Source organism: Sminthopsis crassicaudata, chromosome 2 (genome assembly GCF_048593235.1).
Source record: "Sminthopsis crassicaudata isolate SCR6 chromosome 2, ASM4859323v1, whole genome shotgun sequence".
Classification (NCBI taxonomy): domain Eukaryota; kingdom Metazoa; phylum Chordata; class Mammalia; order Dasyuromorphia; family Dasyuridae; genus Sminthopsis; species Sminthopsis crassicaudata.
The window spans coordinates 117403583-117409582 of NC_133618.1; positions in this window are offsets into that span (position 1 = coordinate 117403583).

Here is a 6000-nt window from a genome sequence, read left to right on the forward strand (position 1 = left end):
GAAATATTTTCCTAAGATAGTAATGAAGCTGATTGCATTAGAGAGGGTGGATCCACTTTGCAATGAGCTTTTCCTAGGCAACAAATGGGACAAAAATTTACAAACCTGTTTGTTCTCTCTGTGCCTGCAAATCCAGACCATTCCACCCACAAGCAAAATGGGTCATTATGGAAGGACTGCTGATTGTTTCCATAAATATTGAACCATCGTCATCTGCCCAAACCTTTTGGAAAGGGATCTTCAGGAACACAAACCTTTCTTTGTCACATTCACACTAATACCATTTTCTTGCTTAAGCAATTTATTTTGTCAGTAAGTCTACATGAGATATTTCCTCTTTTCATATGTTTCTCTAATAACACTTTCACCTCACACTTCTTTTGGAAATCTCCACAAAAGAAACTTCACTCTTTCTTTGGATCATTATTCACTTGTTCACAGCCTATCTCTCCTCATGAATCTTCATTGCCTTTTTATTCTATCATCTTTTATTTAGATGAGGCACAAGTCTCAAACTGCCTTTTATCTACATTGCATTGTACCTACACTCCAAAAGATCTCTGAGTTTGGATGTCATTTAATACTGTCTCCTTCAGAAGTGGTGGAAAGGGTAAACCCTTTACACAAATAATATAATCAAAATAGGGAGATGAATAAAAAATTATGAAAACATATACCACTCTGAGAGGTAATATCCCCTAAAACATTATATTTGGGCCAAAAGTAATGAGTTTTGACTAACTACCTCATCCACATTCTCTCAATTTCTAGGAGCCTTCAGTGATCTAAACATACAGAGCTCTTGATAGTATGGGATGATAAGCTAAAGACTATCTAGTTCAACCAATATTCATAAGAAATTTATTTCACTAGTTTCATCCTGACATGGATCTTTTTGCACATTCCTTTGACAGAACTATAGAAAACCCAAGCCAAGCAAATACTCAGGAGTGGGGTAGCATAATTTGCAATTTGTAAGTTATTGCTTTGACTTATTTAACTTCAAATCTTAAACCCAAACTTAGCTTTGAAATTTAGCAGGAGAAAAAACAACACTGAAACAAATTTAAAATGAACACAAATTTAGGTCGCTGAATTGCTGTAATATTCATATTTATTCCAGGGTTTGCACTTGTGATTTTATATAGGTATTTTCTTCTTTCTTTTGTTTGCCTGGGATGGGTACCTACACTGAAGTACATCACACTTATCAAACAAGGTTGGTTTGCTTTTTCTGAACTGCCCTTATATTGACAGATCTAGTATTCCAGGAAAAGGATCACTATCACATGGCTACACACAAATTCCCTAAGGTTTCTAGTGTAATACATTCCTCTTACTCATTGAAATGTGATGCTATGCTCTCTGTACGGTGTTCCACCAATGTATATCTTCAGGGATGAGAACTAGACTTGCAGTTTATTAGGCAACATTAGCTCTTGAGACTATGCATCTTGAAATGCATTTCCATTTGTCCAAACAAGTCACTCACAATCAAGACACACTTATATCTCAAACATAAACATTTACTCAATAAAATGGCACAAGCATTCTAAAAAGTCATAGGTACTCATATATTAAACAAATGTAGTAATAGCAAATAAATTGAAATTCATGCATAAACTCGGGTTATATAAATAAAACTCTTACTAATGTACACAATATCTGAGGTAGCCAGTAGACATAGACAGAAATGACAGTGAAAAGGAGAAAATGAGTGAAAAAAACCCATGTGCTCAGGGTCAGTCATAACTATGGAATTGTTAACTTTGGTATCTTCTTTCTGTAACAGGAATTGTCCATAAAATTTCCTTAATGAACATAGTTTCTGTGTTGACATTGCTAAGTTCTTCAATTCTTTATTTATCTGATACTCCTCTGGCCAAGGCATTTCAGCCAAACTAGTTAATAAGCAGGGTGACTTCTCTGATTTCTATTTCCAACTTATCCTTTGCTTAGCTGGACTTTGAAACAACAACAGCCTTTTCTGATGCAGTTCTGAAATCTCTTTATTCCTTGCTTTTATTTTTCTGGATTTATACTTTAGGTCCTTTCTTCAAATACTACTACTTTGCTTTTGTTGTTGTATAATTCTTATATTGTGCTTAAAAATCAGATAAGTTTCATTTCCCCCTGTGATCATAGAATAGGTCTGATACACATACTGGTTTTGTATCTAGCATTTTGTAGCATTCAAAATGAGCAACAACTGTTTCAGAACTCTGAGTCAATGTATCCCTTAGTATCCTGAGCTGTCTGAGATTTCTATACTCTCTATAAGCAAACTGTAGCTCCTTCTTCCAAATCAGGTTGGCACTTTTATTCTAGAGTGTTGTTTCAAGCACTGAGTGTTAATATGATTTGCCCAGGGTCACAGAGCCAGTATGCGCCAACAAGTGGGACTTAAACTGAGGTCTTCCTGGCTCTATGGTCCACTCTCTACCTAGCATGAATACATGACCTCATTGTTTTATTGCAATGTGGAATTCATGAAATCCAAATACAACTTTATGCAAGAGGCCCAAGAGTGTGCTGAAATTAACAACATCTAGTGTTGAAATGTCCAGTTTCATGGGATATCTGGTGAATTTCAATTACTGTTGTACTCATTGACTATAACATGCTATTACTGCTTGTTAAACATTTATTGACTTAATCCCCCCTCCCCTTTGAAACCACACAGGCAATGAATTAGGGGATGCTGCTTAATCATTTTATGGTGGCCCACTTTTTTTTTTTTATGTGGGAGATGAAACTATCACAGACACTATATGAGATATGTACAAGATCCAGCATTTCCTTTCAGGAGTATCCTTTCTAAGGCATGGAAAATGTGCTGAATTTTTGCCGTGTTGCATCTCTGCCTCAATAGAGTATGTGGGTTAAGGTATTTCTCTTGAGAGGCTTATGGGATGAAAATCTGCCTCTATTTCATGCCCACTTTCCATCAGTCCAGGATAAATCTCTTGTATCTGTTTTGGTGAGCTTCAGTGAATTAAATTGAGCTGTTAGGTGTCTTTTTCAACACATTTATCTATTTCATTGCCTTTTCCAGTACATCCCTGTGATCATTACATGGGGATCATAGAGGCTAGACCGTGAGAAATCCTACTTCAATTAAAGCCTGATCCTTAGATGTCAATAACAGTCTTTTATCCAGAAGGCTAGAAAAGAATGTCTGTTGTATGCATATTATCTTTTCTTAAAAAAGGCAAAGATAAGAAATGACCTAGAATTTTTCTAAAGCAAGTTATTCAACTGTGTCATATGAATATTTTGTATTTGATTACTTATATATTTCAGCAAATGTCTTAATGTCCTAAAAAAATTTTTTTTTTGAAGATTGAGTAGGTCCATTGGAAATAGAGAAAAAAAAATTAAGAAGGAAAAATTGTATCACTTCAACTTACCTCTATTTATCCTTTTTACTGATTTTTATTTTGAACAAACTGCCCGCAGACTATACAGATATTTTATTTTGCAAAATTAATTGAATTAAGTGCAAAAATATATTCTTTGAATTATGGGGGACATGACATTAATGTCAACATATGGATGATTGTTGGGTGCGGCAATCAAATTTATTCTTAGAGGAAATCTAAGCAAACTGTGAGTGCCCATCTGACCTTCACAAAGTAAGAATTTTATAAGAAGTTTTGATGACATTATCTTCTCCATATTTTGCATCATTAAAGAGCTAAAAGGGACACTTGGGGATCATACTATTTATTCCCCAGGTTCCAAACTGCACTACAACAAAATCATCTCAGATGCAGATAAAATTCCTTTTCTTTATAATCTTCTGGAAGAAAAATAAGTAAATGACAGTGGCAGTTGGTAACATGCTACATAGCTGTTTTTCATACAACAAGTTTGCCTGTGGCTAATAAGGAATGACATTTCTAGAATAGAGATATTCTTCCACTGCCATTGATTTTCTCTACAGGGGCATCAAATCATATAATGTTAGTACTACAAAATTCTCAGAAATCATCTAGTTTAAATGTTTCATTTTCCAGATAAGGAAATAGCAACTGACATCAATATAAACTTACCAAGAGAGGTATACTTCATTTTGTTTTATTCCCATTATATAGATTTTTAAAACTGAGACATAGAGAGATAAAATATCTTATTCACATTTATTAGTCTAGTAAAATTCAGAGGCAGAATTTGAATACAGATTTTCTAGACTCTAAATTTTGCATTTGCCCTACTGTATCATATGACCTTAAAACTACCCAAAGAATATTTGTTAATGATTCTGTGTACTTCTAAAGGTAAAGTCAATATATCAAAGTAAATCAAGCAGTGAGCTTTTTCAACCTATTTCAACACTGCCCTCCAAACAACTTTAAAATGGCACCTCAAATTAAATTCTGAAGTGGAAGAAAAAGCCAGAGTAACATATTATTCCAACACAAGATAACTTAGAAGAACAGGAGGAGAGATCCCATGACTTGAGGGTGGAAGCTGGCCCAGAGCTCACATGGATGAAACATTATTGGTGAGACTAGATGGTAGAAAAAGAAGCAGCAGCAGCTTTGGGAGCTCTCAAGCCAGAGGCAGTTGTGACTGGGCAGCTAGTCAGAAAGAAATTATAATAGACTCCTGTGCTATCATTGGACATAAGAATGTATGCCATTCACCTATGCCTATACCTACTTCTAGGTCATAGTTCAAGGGTAGAGAGAATCACCTTTGGTCCATTGGGAATAGGAGCCCTGAGAAACAACCTAAGGAACAAGGGTTCTAATGAGCAGTATCAATTGCAACCCCAAAAGATCAGGGTCCTTTCCTGATCAGACAGTGGAACAGGAGAGCAGACTCTTTTCAAACTATACAATTTAAAAAGCACTAGAATTAACTCTGAAAACAACAATGTGAAAAAACCTGAAGTTTGAGACAGTGACATTCCCTCATGCCCTTTCCAGGATCAGAGCTTAACATTCATATAAAGTTCAAAATGAAGAAATAAGGTGCAAAACTGAACTAACAAACAAACAAATAAAAAAAATGATAACTACCATAAAAAGGTACTATGGTGCCAAGGAAAATCAAGAAACAAACTCAGAAGACAATGGAGTCCAAACAGCTACAAAGCAAAGTTTTAAAAGGAAAAAAAAAAAAAAGAAGAAGAAGAAAAAAAGAAAAAAAAAAGGTGAATTGCATACAAATCCAACAAGAATTCCTCTAAGAATTAAAAAAAAAAAAAAAATATATATATATATATATATATAGTTTTGCAAATCAAATAAGAATGGTAAAATAAAAATTAGATAAAAAAAACAAGCCCAAAGGAATGTTGTGGAAAGATGATTAATAGCTTAGTAAAAGGGACATAAAAGTACTGAATAAAATAATTTAAAAAGCAGAGTTGACCAAAAGGGAAAAGAAGTACAAAAGCTCACTGAAGAAAATAATTTCTGAAAAATTAAAATTGAGTAAGTGGAAGCTAGTGACTCCATGTAACATCAAAGGAAAAAAAAATAAAGTCAAAAGAATTTTTAAAAATAAAGAAAATGTGAAATATCTCATTGGAAAACAACTGACATGGAAAATAGATTGAAGGAAGAAGATTTAAGAATTATTGGAATATCTGAAAGCCATGGTCAAAAAAAAAAAATCTTATCATATTTCAAAAAATTATTTTGTAACCTAGAACTAGAAAACAAAGTAGAAATTGCAAGAAACTACCAATTAACAAATCTAACCATAAAATAAATAATAAAAAAAAATAAAGGAGAATAAGTAGAATCTTTAAAAAGTTAGATATGAGAGACCTCTAGAGAAAAAATGAGAATAAAAAAGACTATGCTTTTTCTGGGCTATAAATTGAACCTTCATAAAAATTGACCACATATTAGGACATAAAAACCTTCCAACAAAATGTAAAAAAGCAGAAGTATTAAATCATTCCTTTTCAAACCATAATGCAGTAAAAATTATATTCAATAAAGGGCCATAGAAACATAGATAAAAACTAATTGAAAACTAAAT